Below are 21190 nucleotides of genomic sequence, written 5' to 3' on the forward strand. Positions count from 1 at the left end.
GGAAACAACCTCACGAATCCATGGACCCGACATGTCACCAGGGAACTCTTCGAGCCGGTGGAGGCTCTGTAATGGTATGGGGCGTGTGCAGTTGGAGTGATAGGGGACACCTGATACGTCTAGATACGACTCTGACGCGTGACACGTACGTAAGCATGCTTTCTGATAACCTGCATCCATTCATGTCCATTTGGCATTCCGACGGATCTGGGCAATTCCAGTAGGACAATGCGACAGCCCACACGTCCTGAATTGCTCCAGATTGCATCCCTGAACACTCTTCTGAGTTTAAACACTTCCGCTGACCACCAAAGTCTCCAAATACCTTGCATTACGCTGTTCAGAAGAGATCTCCACCCCGTCTTACACTTATTGATTTATGGTCAGCCTTGCAGGATTCATGGTGTCAGTTCCCTCCAGCGCTACTTCAGACATTAGTCGACTCCATGTCACATCGTGTTGCGGCTCTTCTGCTTGCTCGAGGGAGCCCTACACGATATTAGGCAGATGTATCAGTTTCTTTGGCTCTTCAGTGTAGAATCTCAATACACATATTTGTTCCTTTCAGTTAATATTAAGGCAACCATGTTTAATACGCCTGTAAGCAAGATGCAGAAACGACTTCTTGTCTCGTGCCAGAAGACTGTCCACGTAGACCGAAATAAGGAGAACCTTTCGAGAAATCTTATGTAGCAGCAGATAGCATATATTCGTTAAACATATTACAGCTGTGAAGCACCATCTTGGAAAACAAAAGTTGCATAATTAGCGGTGGCTCAAGTCATCGAAGTAACAAGTTTTCCACTGAACACAGCAACTTTCCAGTTCTGACTGGAATGCGCTTTTTGAAATTCTGAGTGTAGGAGGGATAAAATACAGAGAGAGCGAATGGTTAGCCAGAAAAAATCGTACGAATAGGTTGACAGTGAATCGTCAAAAGCGTCGCGTCAGTAAAAAACCCCTTTCTTGAATGCTTTTAACAAAAGACTGTAGGTTCATCTGACAAAGAAGCGTCGTTTCTGGAATATCTCGATAGTTGCGAACATCTACCATACAGATAAACAGCTATTCCTTTCGATATTATCAACTGTTGAAGACTTTCCTCTTTTGTTTTCAGATAGGTATGGGATATTGTGGAAATGGAAGTTACGTAGTACACAAGTGTTTATTAATGATCGACAACTAGCAATCTGCTTGAGATGACACAGACATCTTAGTTTTATGTACTACAGACAACTTATTATAATACTATGTACTCTTGTATGGGTTGATCAACTGTAATACACCGAACTAAATGGATCAGACATCGTTTTTATAGCGGCATTTAACTTGAAAATTTTGTATAGCTGAGAAGCTAATTGTTCCACTTGTGCTTGGATTGAACATTAACCTCCAAACTCTTTCTCACATATCCGAACCACAACCCGTCCTAAAGCTACTATTTGACTTCCCCGCCCCCTTTCATATATGTGCCTACATGCGTACCTGGCAAATGGTCACAAAACATGTAGCCAAATAGAGGCTCCAGCAATGTATAATTGGGACTGTGTGTGGATTAGCACAATTCAACGAATGTCCAAAACTAGCACCGGCACTTAAAAACCAAAAGCATTTTTGTGTTTTAAGTGTCGCTTTATACTCGGAAGACCAACGTTTACAGCCACGGCGTTGCATTCGGGCTTCGATGCCGGGCGCCGATCCAGTAAACACGTTTTTCTTTCTTCAAATTAAGCTCCTCTTGCTTATGAAACGCGAGATTACGTCACTATAAAATTATGAAATAAAACAGTGGGCCTCCAGTATTAAGTCGAAATGACAGAGGAATGCGAAATGAGGTGGCGGAATCGTCCTGGAAACGGCGTTCATTAAACGAAACGTTAAACACGAATGGCTCATAATTCAGGTTATGAATTTTCTCTTCGCGTTCAGCGTTTACGGCATTCCTCTTTTACCTTTGGAATGGTTCGTAAACAAAACTACCTACCAGAATACGATTTTTCCATATAAACAACGGAAGCCGGTTTTCCAACAAAAGTTTGGGAAACAACGGCATTCAGTAGTGACTGATAATGTGATTTACAAAGTTCTTTTCAGAGTGGTTTATTGTCCGGAACATGTCATTTATAATTAAAATGGAGCTTACTAATTTTGCCTCTCAATAGCTATCTTCGCAGTATAAGAGAAAGCAATAGTCCCCTCACAAATCCGCTGAGAAAATTGACAACGTGGATTCACAAACACTAGAATTCAAGCATTTCAAAGGAATAATCCCAGCCCTGCCACAACTCTACCATCTGGTGAGCAAGATGTATGAGACAGGCGAAATACCCTCAGACTTCAAGAAGAATATAATAATTCCATTCCAAAGAAAGCAGGTGTTGAAAGATGTAAAAATTACCGAACTATCAGTTTAATAAGTCACGTCTGCAGAATACTAACAAGAATTCTCTACACACGAATGGAAAAACTGGTAGAAGCCGACCTCGGGGAAGATCAGTTTGTATTCCGTAGAAATGTGGGAACACGTGAGGCAATACTGACCCTACGGCTTACCTTAGAAGATAGATTAAGGTAAGGCAAACCTATGTTTCTAGGATTTGTAGACTTAGAGAAAGCTTTTGACAATATTAACTGGAATATTCTCTTTCAAATTCTGAAGGTGGCAGGGGTAAAATACAGGAAGCGAAAGGCTATTTACAATTTGTACAGAAACCAGATGGCAGTTATTAGAGTCGAGGGGCATGAAAAGGAAGGAGTGGTTTGGAAGGGAGTGAGACAGGGTTGTAGCCTCTCCCCGATGTTATTCAATCTGTATATTGAGCAAGCAGCAAAGGAAACAAAAGAAAAATTCGGAGTGGGTATTAAAATCATGGAGAAGAAATAAAAACTTCGACGATGACATTGTAATTCTGTTAGAGACAGCTAAGGACATGGAAGAGCAGTTGAACGGAATGGACAGTGTCTTGAAAGGAGGATATAAGATGAACATCAACAAAAGCAAAACGAGGATAATGGGATGTAATCGAATTAAATAAGGTGATGCTGAGGGAATTAGATTAGTAAATGCGACACTTAAAGTAGTTAGTGAGTTTTGCTATTTGGGGAGCAAAATAACTGATTATTGTCGAAGTAGAGAGGATATAAAATGTAGACTGGCAATGACAAGCAAAGCGTTTCTGAGGAAGAGAAACTGGTTAACATCGAGTATAGATTTAAATGACAGGAAGTCGTTTCTGGAAGTATTTGTGTGGAGTGTAGCTATGCATGGAAGTGAAATATGGACGATAAATAGAAGCTTTCGAAATGTGATGCAACTGAAGAATGCTGAAGATTAGATGGGTAGACGACGTAACTAATGAGGAGGTACTGAATAGAATTGGGGAGAAGCGAAATTTCTACGACAACTTGACTAGAAGAAGGAATCGGTTGGAAGGACGTGTTCTGAGTCATCAAGGGATGACGAATTTAGTATTGGAGGGCAGCGTGGAGGGTAAAAATCGTAGAGGGAGACCAAGAGTTGAATACAGTAAGCAGATTCATAAGGAAGAAGCTGCACAGGATAGAGTAGCATGGAGAGCTGCATCAAACCAGTCTCTGTACTGAATACCAGAACAACAACAGTCTCCTATTATCAGAAATATTATATAACAATTTTCCTTGTAACTGAATCTTCGCTTGCAGTAGAAGTGACAACAAATTTTAAAATTTTTGTTCTTGTAAGACTCTTGCAGCGTAATTCTGATCAAGCCCTGCTGCTTCGAAATGCGTTAATCCCAGCGCTTTAGCTTTCTGAGAGATACCTGAGATTGCAAATTAGCACTGACAAGTCACCCTTTAAGTGTGAGGTCGCAAGTTGGGTCTTTACTAAGGCTCATTTGAAAGTGTTGTGTTAACAGTTATGACAGGAAAAATATTAGCTACTAATGCATTACCGTGTGCATCAGGTGGGCGACATAGAATGAGTATCCGGGAGGTGCAGTGATTGACCTTCTGTGGGAAGCGTGTACCACACTTCACAAAAATGGACATCTTCGACATTCGAGAAATGTACAGAATAAACCATTAACTCGCACAGTGAACACCGAATGAAAAATGGCACGTCACAGTGATCACAAAAGTTCGCACCACCAAGATCGAAGCCGAGCTCCATGGAAGTTACAAACGATGCAGGAAGTTCAACTAGGTATCTACTCCTAATGAGTATGGAATTATGTTGTAGTAACGGGGTGATGAGAACTGACGGAATCTGATGGCATGCAACCGAATACGAAACAGTATGTCGTGGAACTTATCGTGAAACTAACTATCGCTTAAGGTGTAGTTGCAGATAGTGCAATAATATCTTTTATAGGCACTGAAAAAGCAAACATCCAGAGGCTGCACATTCCCAGTCGTTCTAGGTGGTATAAACTGCAATGTCCCAAACCTTTCAGGAAGGATAGTTCACTCTAAAGTAGTATGATTTTTATACGCAGATCACGAATCAAGCTGAAGCAAATTACACTGTGTGATCCTGACACCCCCAAAAACATATGTTTTTTTTTTTAAATATTAGGTGCAGCTGGCCGTTATGGCCGAGCGGTTCTAGGCGCTTTATCCGGAACCGCGCAGCTGCTACGGTCGCAGGTTCGAATCCTGTCTCGAGCATGGTTGTGTGTGATGTCCTTAGGTTAGTTATGTTTAAGTAGTTCTAAGTCTAGGGGACTGATGACCTGAGATGTTAAGTACCATAGTGCTTAGAGGCACTTCAACCATATTAGGTGCATTGTGCTGCCACCTACTGACAGGTACTCGATATTAGCGACATCGGTAGTCATTAGACATCGTGATTGAGTGTCACGTGTGTCATATGTCTGTACGCGAGATTTCCAAACTCCTAAACATCCCTCGGTCCACTGTTTCCGATGTGATACAGAAGTGGAAACGTGAAGAGACACGTACAGCACAATGGCGGACAGACCGCCGTCGTCTGTAGACTGACAGAGAACGCAAGCGGTTAAGAGGGTCGTAATGTGTAATAGGCAGACGTCTATCCAGACTATCATCAAGGAATTCCAAACCACATCAGTAACCACTGCAAGCAATATGACAGGCAGGAGGTAAGAATATTGGGATTTCATGGTCGAGCGGCTGCTCATAAGCCGTACATCACGCCGGTAAATGCCAAGCGACACCTCGCTTGGAGTAAGGTGCGTAAACATTGGACGATTGAACAGTGGAAAAACGTTGTGTGGAGTCACTAATCATGGAACACAATGTGGCGATCCGGTGGCAGGGAGTGGGGAAGGCGAATGCGCGGTGAACGTGATCTGCCTGCGCGTGTAGTGCCAACAGTAAAATTCAGAGGCAGTGGTGCTATGGTGTGGTCGTTTCTTTTTCATGGAGGGGGCTTGCACCTCTTGTTGTTTTGCGTGGCAATATCACAGCACAGGCCTACATTGATGTTTTAAGCACCTTCTTGCTTCCCACTGTTGAAGAGCAATTCCGGGATGGCGATTGCATCTTTCAACACGATCGAGCACCTGTTCGTAACGCATGGCCTGTGGCGGAGTGGTTATACGACAATAACATCCCTGTAATGGATTGGCCTCGACATAGTCCTGACCTGAATCATATAGAACAATTTTGGGATGTTTTGGAACGCCGACTTCGTGCTAGACCTCACCGACCGATGTCGATACTTCTCCTCAGTGCAGCACTCGGTGAAAAATGGTCTGCCGTTCCCAAAGAAACCTTCTTCCAGCACCTGACTGAACGTATTTCTACGTGAGTGGAAGCTCCCATCAAAGCTAAGGGTCGGCCAACACGATATTGAATTCCAGCATTGCCGATGGAGGGCGCCACGAACTTTTAAGTCATTTTCAGCCAGGTGTCCGGATACGTTTGATCGCACAGTGTATTTTGAAGTGAAAATTACCGAACTATCAGTTTAATAAGTCACAGCTGCAAAATACTAACGCGAATTCTTTACAGACGAATGGAAAAACTGATAGAAGCCGACCTCGGGGAAGATCAGTTTGAATTCCGTAGAAATACTGCAACACGTGAGGCAATACTGACCTTACGACTAATCTTCGAAGAAAGATTAAGGAAAGGCAAACCTACGTTTCTAGCATTTGTAGACTTAGAGAAAACTTTTGATAATGTTGACTGGAATACTCGCTTTCAAATTCTAAAGGTGGCAGGAGTAAAATACAGGGAGCGAAAGGCTATTTACAATTTGTACAGAAAGCAGATGGCAGTTATAAGAGTCGAGGGGCATGAAAGGGAAGCAGTGGTTGGGAAGGGTGTGAGACAGGGATGTAGCCTCTCCCCAATGTTATTCAATCTGTATATTGAGCAAGCAGTAAAGGAAACAAAAAAATTCGGAGTAGGTATTAAAATCCATGGAGAAGAAAAAAAAAACTTTGAAGTTCGCCGATGATATTGTAATTCTGTCAGAGACACCAAAGGACTTGGGAGAGCAGTTGAGCGGAATGGACAGTGTCTTGAAAGGAGGATATAAGATGAACATCAACAAAAGCAAAACGAGGATAATGGAATGTAGTCGAATTAAGTCGGGTGATGCCGAGGGAATTAGATTAGGAAATGAGACACTTAAAGTAGTAAAGGACTTTTGCTATTTGGGAAGCAAATTAACTGATGATGGTCGAAGTAGAGGAGATATAAAATGTAGACTGGCAATGACAAGGGAAGTGTTTCTGAAGAAGAGAAATTTGTCAACATCGAGTATAGATTTAAGTGTCAGGAAGTCGTTTCTGAAAGTATTTGTATGGAAGTGAAACATGGACGATAAATAGCTTGGACAGGAAAAGAATAGAAGCATTTGAAATGTGGTGCTACAGAAGAATGCTGAAGATTAGATGGGTAGATCGCATAACTAATGAGGAGGTATTGAACAGAATTGGGGACAAGAGGAGCTTGTGGCACAACTTGACGAGAAGAAGGGACCGGTTGGTAGGACATGTTCTGAGGCATCAAGGTATCACAAATTTAGCATTAGAGGGCAGCGTGGAGGGTAAAAATCATAGAGGGAGACCAAGAGATGAAGACACTAAGCAGATTCAAAAGGATGTAGGTTGCAGTAGGTACTGGGAGATGAAGAAACTTGTACAGGATAGGGTAGCAAGGAGAGCTGCATCAAACCAGTCACAGGACTGAAGACCACAACAACAACAACAACAACACAGTGTATTTTGATCAGCTATTGGCCAAAAATAGTGATCATACCATAGTTGTTGTTCCCTTACGCCCATTTTCCCACTATCCCTTGATGTGACGTAATTTTCCCTAATGACCTTGAAAAATCATGCACACGAAAAACCGTAGGGGCAGTTTAACATCCAGATTAACAGTCGGCATAATTTAGCCGAATGTGTTACGGCATTGTTGTTAGTTGATCTGGATAGAATTCTCTTGCTACCTCTAACTTCCAGGGTTCCGTTCATATACATTTCTTCTTCAAATTCCGATTGGACGGAACTGAAAACAAATTTCTTACTAAATCATGGCATCAGTTTGTTTCTCATCTACAAATTTTTGGACCGATTCCTCAGTTTGCTGAACATCGTCAAGTTGACACTTTTTTTATATCTCGCTGTCTTATGTCTCCCAGTTCTGCACCACTGTTTGAAGTTATGCAACCATTCTCTACTTCCCTTAAATCTTTGCAATGTATGTCGCACGCAGTTTGATGTGCGTAACACATTAGGTCACTATCATGCACATCATGTAAACTGTATCGAGAATTCAAAAAATGGTTCAAATGGCTCTGAGCACTATGGGACTTAACATCTTAGGTCATCAGTCCCATAGAACTTAGAACTACTTAAACCTAAGTAACCTAAGGACATCACACACAACCATGCCCGAGGCAGGATTCGAACCTGCGACCGTAGCAGTCTCGCGGTTCCGGACTGCAGCGCCTAGAACCGCACGGCCACCGAGGCCGGCTATCGAGCATTCCTCGAAACACGCAAGCACTAGTTTTCGCAACAAGTACCTCTTGTCCTCTCTGGAATATCCCTAGTTTTTCTCATGCATACACGGCCATATTGTTGCGAACGTATTCGAAATCTGTTCATAATTTCTTCTACTGTTCTGCGGATGGTAATCTTTGTACGTTATTATTTTTAATACACGTTCCTTGGACAACGATTGTTGTTTACTACGTTTCAGTGGAGACGGAATTTGGGCGCTGTAGTCATGGACTGTGCGGCTGGTCCCGGCGGAGGTTCGAGTCCTCTCTCTGGCATGTGTGTGTGTGTTTGTCCTTAGGATAATTTAGGTTAAGTTGTGTGTAAGCTTAGGGACTGATGACCTTAGCAGTCCCATAAGATTTAACACACATTTGAACATTTTTTTTTTTTTTTTTTTTTTTTTTTTTTTTTTGGAATTTGGGCTCCCTGTCTCATACAGACGCTGAACCACATGGCTCGACACCTGTTTCAGTACCACTTTCTCTTGAAGCGCGCTTCGTCATCATTGTACTCCTCATGTACATTGTCTGCACAGTCTAGAGTATACGACACCATTCCACTGATTCATCTTGCAGAAACGCTAATACTCTTATTTCATCTGCCACTTCTTTCGCACTCTGCGAAATTCTTTGACTTCTTTTCTGACGAAATCTGAACTTAGACAGCTGCTGTTGTAGATATAATGCCATGTTTTCTTTTATAGTCGTAATTGCTATTGCTCTACTGAGTATCAACACCTCTAGCACTGTAACAGTGTTGTGCGTTAGTCGTCGACTAAGCAGTTCAACTACGCTTCCTAGCCTCAGGCTGTGCTCACCACTGGATACCTCCAGTCCCGTCCCCTGTTGCCATCAGCAACCAGTATTGTGGTGGCATGATAGACAATATGTGTGGCATCAGATGCCGTAAATATCATTGGCGTTTTGTGACCTCGCACTCAAGGGGTTCCTTGTGAGTTCAACAACCTTGACCTTACATCCATTGTAATTAACAATTTTCGAGAAGTTCTATCGCTGTTACGAGGTGCATTCAAGTTCTAAGGCCTCCGATTTTTTTTTTCTCCGGACAGGAAAGAGATAGAAACATGTGCATTGTTTTAAAATGAGGTCGCGTTCATTGTCAATACGTCCCAGAGATGGCAGCACCGTACGCAGATGGAATTTTACCGCCAGCGGCGAGAATGAGAACTGTTTTAAATATTTAAAATGGCGACGTTTTCCTTACTTGAACAGCGTGCAATCATTCGTTTTCTGAATTTGCGTCGTGTGAAACCAATTGAAATTCATCGAAAGTTGAAGGAGACATGTGGTGATGGAGTTATGGATGTGTCGAAAGTGCTTTCGTGGGTGCGACAGTTCAATGATGGCAGAACATCGTGTGACAACAAACCGAGACAACCTCGGGCTTGCACAAGCCGATCTGACGACATGATCGAGAAAGTGGAGAGAACTGTTTTGGGGGATCGCCGAATGACTGTTGAACAGATCGCCTCCTGAGTTGGCATTTCTGTGGGTTCTGTGCACACAATCCTGCATGAAGACCTGCAAATGCGAAAAGTGTCATCCAGGTCGGCGCCACGAATGCTGACGGACGACCACATGGCTGCCCGTGTGGCACGTTGTCAAGCAATGTTGACGCGCAACGACAGCATGAATGGGACTTTTTTTTCGTCGGTTGTGACAACGGATGAGACGTGGATGCCATTTTCAATCCAGAAACAAAGCGCCAGTCAGCTCAATGGAAGCACACAGAGTCACCGCCACCAAAAAAATTTCGGGTAACCGCCAGTGCTGAAAAAATGGTGGTGTCCATGTTCTGGGACAGCGAAAGTGTAATCCATACCCATTGCGTTCCAAAGGGCACCACGGTAACAGCTGCATCCTACGAAAATGTTTTGAAGAACAAATTCTTTCCTGCACTGCAACAAAAACGTCTGGAAAGGGCTGCGCATGTGCTGTTTCACCAAGACAACGCACCCGCACACCGAGCTAACGTTACACAACAGTTTCTTCGTGATAACAACTTTGAAGTGATTCCTCATATTCCCTTCTCACCTGACCTGGCTCCTAGTGACTTTTGGCTTTTTACAACAATAAAAGACACTCTCCGTGGCCGCACATTCACCAGCCGTGCTGCTATTGCCTCAGCGATTTTCCAGTGGTCAAAACAGACTCCTAAAGAAGCCTTCGCCGCTGCCATGGAACCATCGCGTCAGCGTTGTGAAAAATATGTACGTCTGCAGGGCGATTATGTCGCAAAGTAACGCCAGTTTCATCGATTTCGGGTGAGTAGTTAATTAGAAAAAAAATCGCAGGCCTTAGAACTTGAATGCATCTCGTAATGCACCATCACTAGCAGATTCACTCAGGGCAGCTTCTTTTTCCACATAGTACACCGGTATCTGGGACCTCGGAAAAGACTTAATTACTCGCAAAAAATTGGCTCCGTAACACCTATTTATGTTATTTAAACTGATAATTTCGCAGCTGGAAAGTGTGTGTGTCAACCTTTGATCTGAACCACACGAAGTTAGACGGTTGTTATCCTAATGGTTGATCTTTTCTCAGATCGAAGGTAGCACGAAAAATACTTCATAAATACTAATGCCCATACGGCAACAAAAATTCAGGTGGACAATAGGAGTAACAGTAATTCTTATGAGCAAGATAAATTGCACTGAAGCAGTGACTGGCTCATAACAAATTCAGGCTGAGAGAAGTGCTCGGGCAAGACCCTGGTCTGTCGACTTGCGATACGGGCCTTTCAAGAACCGCATCATTGGCCGCTGTTTTATTAATGGACTTCAGATCTCCACAAGTATCTACAGTTCCTGACATACAGGGTGATTATAATTAATGTTAAACTTTCAAACTGCTGTAGAAATAACACCACAGGTCAGAATGACGTCAAATTGCAACGGAATATTATCGGAAAAGGGAAAAAACGTATGGAAGAATAAAAAAGCTAGTGTAAAAATTGATCAATAGATGGCGCTGTATGTGTTAGACTGCGTACGACCCATTGAAGTTGGTATAAACATACCGGGTATACAGCTTTTCCTCCTCTCGCGTCTGTGACGTCCGCCAGGACGTTCTCAATGCAGGACCACGCTCTGCTAGTAAAGCTATATTACAAGAATGATGACTGCGCACACGTCGCTCTACAGAAGTTCCGGACACTGAAGGGTTTGAAAAAAGACGTTGGTCCGATGTCTGCCGTGGGTCTGGAGAAAATGATTCGAAAAGATGGGTTCTTTTGGTGTGCAGACTGGTAGAGGGAGGAAACGAATTAATTCGGTGTCAGTGGAAGAGGCGGCCAGAGCAGTGCAGGAGGAGACGTGTGGTGGTGATTAAAACGTGTAATGCACGGAGAATTGTCCGGACGTTGGACACACCCGTGAGCACGGTAAGTAAAATCTTACGAAACACCCTTCTTTGGTATCCATTCAAAATTACCCATCTGCACGAGTTGCTTCCTGTTGACCCGTCAGCAAGAGAGACCTTTGCTTTAGAATTTCTTGCTCGCATGGAAGTGGACAATGATCCGCCGTCGAAGATTTTGTGGACAGACGAATCCCTCTTCCATCTGACAGGATATTTCAACACACAGAATTGTCGAATATGGGCAACGGGAAATACACACGCAAATCAGCCAGTACCACTTCATCCCGAAAAGGTCACTGTGTGGTGCTGGTGTACTGCATCATTTATCATAGGGCCATATTTTTTCGAAGAGTCGGGTGCTTCCGGTCCTGTTACCTGTATCGTTACTGGTAAGCGCTATGAGTGTCTTTAGCGCAACCACGTAAATCCAGCTCTCCAACAGCTTGGATGTGTGGATGGGATCATTTTTATACAAGATGGCGCACCTCCGCACATTGCAAATCTAGTTAAGCAGCTGCTGAAACGCCATTTCGGAAATTCTAGAATTATCAACCGCCATTTCCCTACAGCCTGGGCGTCCGAATTACCAGATCTTAATCCGTGATACTTCTGCCTCTGGGGCTGTCTGAAAGATGTTTTCAGTGTTCCGCTTGCATACTTATCCGCATTAAAGGCCCGCGTTGCGCAACACATTCTGAACGTAACCCCTGTGCAGGCTTTGGTAAACAACGCATGCCATACAAGAAAATATCTCGGTGTTGATGAAAGCCTTTTACCCACGTCTTCTGGCGGGGCGTCTGCCTCCACAGCCTGGCTGGTGCGCGAAGGAAATGACCACCAGAAGTCACACGGATTAAGACAGGTGATTCGGACGCCCAGGCTGAAGAGAAATGACCACCAGGTTGACCTGGCGACAAATTTTCACTGGTCCACGCTCCAGTCTCGATGATCTCGTAACCACTGTATTCGTAACTGAAGATCCTGGGAAGTTGCAGGGGTCCTCTGCTGCGGAGACCCACCTTCACCAGTACGCTCTAAAGCGTTTTACTCCATCGTCAGATCTGTCACAGATCCCCGCCTATCCTGTTCTACAGATGGATCAAACCTTCCACCTCCATGTTCTGTGAAGAGGCGTTGACCTCCAACGCCTTGTACCCTACTCGTTGATTTACTGTCCTCCAACCTCTTCGCCGGCCGCTGTGACCCGTGCGGTTCTAGGCGCTTCAGTCTGGAACCGGTCTGCTGCTACGGTCGCAGGGTTGAATCCTGTCTCGGGCATGGATGTGTGATGTCCTTAGGTTAGTTAGGTTTAAGTAGTCCAGGGGACTGATGACCTCAGATGTTACGTCCCATAGTGCTTAGAGCCATTCGAACCTTTTCTTCAACCTCTTCCGAAGATGCTCACAACCGTGGTACACGAACAGCCAAGTGGTTTCGGCGTCTCCGAAATATCGTTCCCCGTCGATAGGGTGGGACAGTAATCGCTTATTCCTCTATGTGCAGATCATATCGGGTCAGTAGAATAATTACCCATTGCTAAACCATCATTCTGATGTAGATATTGTTATTAAAGTTAACTAATTGTGGAACAGTACCATCTCGAGCAAATCCATTCGCATGTAGATTTCTACATTACTTTACTTCTCATGAACTACTAAGTTATCTTTTATTATTCAAATTGCGTCTGTTATGGGTACGTTAGTGAATATTTTAATTATGTCGAGAGGTGTAAATCTTCCTGATCTGTACCTGGTGATGTCTGTGATGCTGTCAGTTAATTCTTAACTGTTCTTTCTGAAGCAGTTGGAGGTAAAAGTAGGATTTTCTGAAAATTTCATTAAGTTTTTTTTTTAGTGATTTTGAATCTAAGACCATTTTTTGAACTGATAATTGGGCTTATTAGGTGTCCAGCACTGTTATGGTTCAAATGGTTCAAATGGCTCTGAGCACTATGGGACTTAACTTCTTAGGTCATCAGTCACCTAGAACTTAGAACTACTTCATCCTAACTAACCTAAGGACATCACACACACCCATGTCCGAGACAGGATTCGAACCTGCGACCGTAGCAGTCCCGCGGTTCCGGACTGAAGAGCCTAGAACCGCACGGCCACCGCGGCCGGACCAGCACTGTGACTTTTGGGATGTATGTGAGCTTTGGGTTGTAGGCTTCATTGTTATGCAGTCAATGGCTTCTTTGGATGTTAGAAGAAAGTTGCAGTGTTGAACAAGATTTTTATTGTAGATTGGTATTTGAGTGTGGTATCCAGTACCAGTTCAATTTCTGTATCCGTTCAGCAGAATGATTACCTATTCGCCTCTGCTCCACTTAATGACGGTTCTCAAAAACGTAGTATGGGTCTGAACAAGAAAATACGTTCAATAAACATGGGTTCTAAAACTCATACCTTAGTAGCAATGGGTACTGTTTATTTTCACTTCAAGCTCTTTGCAATAGCGACCGACTAGAGAATGCAGTGAACAAATGAAGGACACATTGTGCATGGATACAGTATGCAGTGAACATCTGTTAGTGCTGTTGCTATAAACGGTACTCACAGGTGCAGTGTAATGATGTACCATCGTATTTTCACCGGTATCAGCCAGAAACCTCAGACACACATTTAACTAGCGAAGGATGGGTAGGGTGCTCCAGTTCGGTGGACAGCTCATTCTTCTGATCTTAATTCCGCAGATTTTTGGTTGTGGACACGCTTGAAATGTTTGGTGCATCCAAGTCTCATTAAAGATGTTCAGACAACAGGAACACATCCTCAGTGCCTGCCAGTAGATCCTAGACTAATCTGGAGTTTTACAGAGAGTGTGTGATTCCCTAAGGAGTCGGACAGAAGCATGCTTTACTGTGAGTCGACAACAGACTGGGCACCTACTTTGGGGAAGGCTCACAAATGCTCGTAAATAATAGCAAGTAGATCACGTCAGGAGTTGTGCTGTTTCACAGTAACTCAATAATGTGTTCTCTTTTGTTTACTGCATTCTGTAGATCGTTCGTAACAGCAAAGAGCTTGCAGTAAAAGAGATCAATTCAACTTGCCAGGTATAGATTGGGAGTGTTATGCCATCGAAACTGTTGTCAGAGACAGGGAATCATGTGGCATTGTTCTGGATGTCTTGTCAGAAAACTGCCTTAAGCATATAAATGGAGAACCAAATCGTGAGGATAAGGTCTTAGACCTCCTGGCAACAAACAGGCCTGAACATATAGAATCAGTTAACGCAGAGGAAGGTGTCAGTGATCATAAGGCTGTGACAGCATCTATGACGACGGGTCCTACAATGAATGTTAAGAAAGGTAGGAAGATATATTTGCTCAGCAAGGCTGACAGATACAAATTTCAGAATGTCTCAGCAGTCAGTATCAAATATTCGGTGATGAAGACGAAGATGTGGACAACAAATGGAAAAAGTTCAAAGACATCGTTTAATATGTCCTAGACATGTACGTTCCGAGTAAGGTTATAACGGATGGGAAAGATCCACCATGGTTTAATAGCCATGTTAGGTACCCACTACGTAAACAAAGAGCACTCATTTTAGATTCAAGAGAATTAAAAACTTAGCTGACAAACAAAAGCTGAACCAAGCGAAAATGACCGTAAGGAGAGCGATGAGAGAAGCGTTCAGTGATTTCGAAAGTAATACGGTGTCAACCGACCTGAGTAAAAACCCTAAGAGATTTTGGTAGTATGTAAAAACAGTAAGTGGGTCAAAATCATTTATTCATTACCTCAGCGACCACACCGGCACCGAAACAGAAGATAACAGAGAGAAAGCCGAAATACTGAATTCCGTGTTCCGAAGTTGTTTCACCGCGGGAGATCGTGACACTGTCCCTCCTCTCAATCGTCATGCGAACGTCGAAATGGCAGATATTGAGATAACCGATCGCCGAACTGAAAAGCAGCTACAATCGTTTAGTAGCGGAGAGGCTTCAGGACTAGATGAGATATCTATAAGATTCTATAAAGATTATGCGAAAGAACTTGCTCCCTTTCTAGTAGTAATTTATCGTATATCGCTTGAGCAACGAAAGGTACCTAACGATTGGAAAAAAGCGCAGGTCATTCCTGTTTTTAAGAAAGGCCGTAAGACAGATCCACACAATGACAGACATATATCGTTGACTTCAATCTATTGTAGAATTATGGAACATGTTTTATACTCAAGAATAACGACGTTTTTGAAATATGAACACCTCGTCTATAAAAATCAACATGGATTCCTCAAACACAGATCCTGCTGTGAAACTCAGCTCGCTTTGTCCCTCCATGAGATCCACAGCGCAGTGGTCAATGATGCTTAGGTTGATGCAGTGTTCCTTGATTTCCGTAAGGCATTTGACAGCCTCCCGCATTGCCGTTCTATGAAAAAGAAACGAGCTTACGGAGTATCTGAGCAGACCTGCGATTTGATTCAAGACTTTCTTGCAGACAGAACTCAACACGTCGCGCTTAATGGAACCAAACAGAGGCAAAGGTAATATCCGGAGTACCACAGGGAAATGTGATGGGACAGTTGCGCTTTACAGTACATATAAATGATCTAGTAGAAAGCGTCGGATGCTCCTTAAGGCTATTCGCAGAAGATGCAGTTCTTTATACCAAAGTAGCAAAGCCAGAAGATGATAAGAATTTACAGAAGGACCTGCAGAGAATTGATGAATGGTGCAGACTCTAGCAGTTGACCCTGAACGTAAATAAATGTAACATATTGCCCATACATAGGAAAAGAAATCCACTACTGTACAGCTACACTATTGATGACAAACGCCGGCCGCGGTGGTCTCTCGGTTTTAGGCGCTCAGTCCGGAACCGTGCGACTGCTACGGTCGCAGGTTCGAATCCTGCCCGGGCATGGATGTGTATGATGTCCTTAGGTTAGTTAGGTTTAAGTAGTTCTAAGTTGTAGGGGACTAATGACCAGAGATGTTAAGCCGCATAGTGCTCAGAGCCATTTGAACCATTTTTGATGACAAACAGCTGGAGAGAGCGTCTGACGTAAAACATCTAGTAGTTAGTAACTATCAAGAGCGACCTTAAGTGCAATTAGCATATAAAACAGATGGTGGGAAAAGCAGACACAAGATTTAGATTCATAGGAAGAATCTTAAGGAAATTTAACTCATTCACGATAGAAGTGGCTTATTACGCGTTTGTTCGCACGATTCTTGAGTATTGTTCATGTACCTGGGATCGCTGTCAGGTAGGACTGATAGAGGAGATAGAGAATATCCAACGAATAACGGCGCGTTTCGTCACGGGATCGTTTAGCTGGAGAGAGAGCGTTACGAAAATGCTAAACAAACTACAAAGGCAGACTATACAAGAGAGACGTTGAGCATCACGGAGAGATTTACTATTGAAATTTCGAGACAGCATTTTTCAGCAGTACGCAGACAACATATTGCTTCCCCCGACATACATCTCGCGTATTGACCATGAGGAGAAAATTCGCGATATTAGAACCAATACAGAGGCTTACCGACAACTATTCTTCAAAAAATGGTTCAAATGGCTCTGAGCACTATGCGACTTAACTTCTGAGGTCTGTCAGTCACCTAGAACTTATAACTAATTAAACCTAACTAACCTAACGACATCACACACATCCATGCCCGAGGCAGGATTCGAACCTGCGACAGTAGCGGTCGCTCGGCTTCAGACTGTAGCGCCTAGAACCGCACGGCCACTCCGGCCGGCAATCATTCTTCCCATGCACAATTCGCGAGTGGAACATGGTTGGAGGGAGCAGATAGTGGTAGGTACCAAAAGTACCCTCCGCTGCACACCATTAGGTGGCTCGGAGAATCATGTAGATGTAGATGTGTTTCGTAATGCCGAAGGTGAACAATTGCTCACTGCTCTTAAGGTACGCACTTCAGGACATTTCCTCTTGTTTTGGTCCATACTGAAATCCTCCAAAATCTGTAAACGTTTTTTGATACCTTGAATATTTTGCTTACAGCGCTACGTGCCCACAATGCCTCCAGGGAGCATTTAAAATCGTGGCAGGCAGTAGCCATAACGCTTTGGCCCAGCGCTATAGCTTGGCAATACACTCTGCTAAGCTAGAGAGCGGTGTATCTCTTCGCCGTTATCCGAGAATTAACTGTGCCTCTTAACTGCAATTTCAGTCGGTGTCAGTTGCGCAGTGGTCTACGGGCGACAAGTGACCCGCTGCAGAATGCAGCTCCACAGCCGCGGCGCGCCGTCAGTTTCGTGATATTGCGGCCGCAGCGGCCGCAGAACACGACATAGACACGCGACAGCGATCCCGGCCACACCTCTGCGGCAGCGTGGCGGTCGGGGAATTTGTGGCAGCCCGTCACGCCGAAACACGAACACGTGAACACCGAGGCACGGCTGCCCAGGGAAGCTCCGGCCCTGCTCGTACACACCGCACAGCACGCCGCATGCGCTGTGACAGGTGCCGCTGCCCTGCACCAGTCCCAAATCTGCGGGCGTCCCTCCCCTGGACGTTTACTGGTCCCGTGACAACCGACACCAGCAATTCGACCCTCTTTTCTATGTGGGCCTTAAAGTGTTTCACTGCCAGCTCGCTTCGATATTCGGACAAGCCGTAGTCTAGCACTCTGTACCTTCGTAAATCATTGATTTAGTAATCTTTATACATAAAAAATGTTCGATCTCCGAAAGTTCTTCACCGATTGCCTTGAAATTTTGACACGTTCTACCTCTCTAATGAGCTTTTTCTTTCATCAGTCTACTGACTGGTTTGATGCGGCCCGCCACGAATTCCTTTCCTGTGCTAATGTGCTAACCTCTTCATCTCAGAGTAGCACTTGCTGCCTACGTCCTCAAGTATTTGCTTGACGTATTCCAATCTCTGTCTTCCTCTACAGTTTTTGCCCTCTACAGCTCCCTCTAGTACCATGGAAGTCATTCCCTCATGTCTTAGCAGATGTCCTGTCATCCTGTCCCTTCTCCTTATCAGTGTTTTCCACATATTCCTTTCCTCTCCGATTCTGCGTAGAACCTCCTCATTCCTTACCTTATCAGTCCACCTAATTTTCAACATTCGTCTATAGCACCACATCTCAAATGCTTCGATTCTCTGCTGTTCCGGTTTTTCCACAGTCCATGTTTCACTACCATACAATGCTGTACTCCAGACGTACATCCTCAGAAATTGCTTGCTCAAATTAAGACCGGTATTTGATATTAGTAGACTTCTCTTGGCCAGAAATGCCTTTTTTGCCATAGCGAGTTTGCTTTTGATGTCCTCCTTGCTCCGTCCGTCATTGGTTATTTTACTGCCTAGGTAGCAGAATTCCTTAACTTCATTGACTTCGTGACCATCAATCCTGATGTTAAGATTCTCGCTGTTCTCATTTCTACTACTTCTTATTACCTTCGTCTTTCTCCGATTTACTCTCAAACCATACTGTGTACTCATTAGACTGTTCATTCCGTTCAGCAGATCATTTAATTCTTCTTCAATTTCACTCAGGATAGAAATGTCATCAGCGAATCGTATCATTGATATCCTTTCACCTTGCATTTTAATTCCACTCCTGACCCTTTCTTTTATTTCCATCATTGCTTCCTCGATGTACAGATTGAAGAGAAGGGGCGAAAGGCTACAGCCTTGTCTTACTCCCTTCTTAATACGAGCACTTCGTTCTTGATCGGCCACTCTTATTATTCCCTCTTGGTTGTTGTACATATTGTATATAACCCGTCTCTCCCTATAGCTTACCCCTACTTTTTTCAGAATCTTGAACAGCGTGCACCATTTTATATTATCGAACGCTTTTTCCAGGTCGACAAATCCTATGAACGTGTCTTGATTTTTCTTTAGCCTTGATTCCATTATTAGCTATAACGTCAGAATTGCCTCTCTCGTGCCTTTACTTTTCCTAAACCCAAAATAGTCGTCACCTAGCGCATTCTCAATTTTCTTTTCCATTCTTCTGTATATTATTCTTGTAAGCAGCTTCGATGCATCAGCTGTTAAGATGATTGTGCGATAATTCTCGCACTTATCAGCTCTTGCCGTCTTCGGAATTGTATGGATGATGCTTTTCCGAAAGTCAGACGGTATGTCGCCAAACTCATACATTCTACACACCAACGTGAACAGTCGTTGTGTTGCCACTTCCCCTAATGATTTTAGAAATTATGATGGAATGTTATCTATCCCTTCTGCCTTATTTGACCGTAAGTCCTCCAAAGCTCTTTTAAATTCCGATTCTAATACTGGATCCCCTATCTCTTCTAAATCGACTCCTGTTTCTTCTTCTATCACATCAGACAAATCTTCACCCTCATAGAGGCTTTCAATGTATTCTTTCCACCTATCTGCTCTCTCCTCTGCATTTAACAGTGGAATTCCCGTTGCACTCTTAATGTTACCACCGTTACTTTTAATGTCACCAAAGGTTGTTTTGACTTTCCTGTATGCTGAGTCTGTCCTTCCGACAATCATATCTTTTTCGATATCTTCACATTTTTCCTGCAGCCATTTCGTCTTAGCTTCCCTGCACTTCCTATTTATTTCATTCCTCAGCGACTTGTATTTCTGTATTTCTGATTTTCCCGTTACTTTTTTGTACTTCCTCCTTTCATCAATCAACTGAAGTATTTCTTCTGTTACCCATGGTTTCTTCGCAGCTACCTTCTTTGTACCTATGTTTTCCTTCCCAACTTCTGTGATGGCCCTTTTTAGAGACGTCGCTATTCCTTATTGCTGTATCTGTAGCGTTACAGAACTTCAAACGTATCTCGTCATTCCTTAGAACTTCCGTATCCCACTACTTAGCGTATTGATTCTTCCTGACTAATATCTTGAACTTCAGCCTACTCTTCATCACTACTATATTGTGATCTGAGTCTATATCTGCTCCTGGGTACGCCTTACAATCCAGTATCTGATTTCGGAATCTCTGTCTGACCATGATGTAATCTAATTGAAATCTTCCCGATCTCCCGGCCTTTTCCAAGTATACCTCCGCCTCTTGTGATTCTTGAACAGGGTATTCGCTATTACTAGCTGAAACTTGTTACAGAACTCAATTAGTCTTTCTCCTCTTTCATTCCTTGTCCCAAGCCCATATTCTCCTGCAACCTTTTCTTCTACTCCTTCCCCTACAACTGCATTCCAGTCGCCCATGACTACTAGATTTTCGTCCCCTTTTACGTACTGCATTACCCTTTCAACAGCTTCATACCTTGCGACGTCGGCATGTATACCTGAACTATCGTTGTCGGTGATGGTCTGCTGTCGATTCTGATTAGAGCAACCCGGTCACTGAACTGTTCACAGTAACACACCCTCTGCCCTACCTTCCTATTCATAACGAATCCTGCACCTGTTATACCATTTTCTGCTGCTGTTGATATTACCCGATACTCATCTGAACAGAAATCCTTGTCTTCCTTCCACTTCACTTCACTGACCCCTACTATATCTAGATTGAGCCTTTGCATTTCTCTTTTCAGATTTTCTAGTTTCCATACCACGTTCAAGCTTCTGACATTCCACGCCCCGACTCGTAGAACATTATCCTTTTGTTGATTATTCAATCTTTTTCTCATGGTAACCTCCCCCTTGGCAGCCCCTCCCGGAGATCCGAATGAGGGACTATTACGGTATCTTTTGCCAATTGAAAGATCATCATGACACTTCTTCAACTACAAGCCACATGTCCTGTGGATACACGTTACGTGTCTTTAATGCAGTGGTTTCCATTGCCTTCTGCATCCTCATGTCGTTGATCATTGCTGATTCTTCCGCCTTTAGGGGCAATTTCCCACCCCTAGGACAAGAGTGTGCCCAGAACCTCTA

This window comes from Schistocerca gregaria, chromosome 5 (genome assembly GCF_023897955.1).
Source record: "Schistocerca gregaria isolate iqSchGreg1 chromosome 5, iqSchGreg1.2, whole genome shotgun sequence".
In the NCBI taxonomy this organism is placed as follows: domain Eukaryota; kingdom Metazoa; phylum Arthropoda; class Insecta; order Orthoptera; family Acrididae; genus Schistocerca; species Schistocerca gregaria.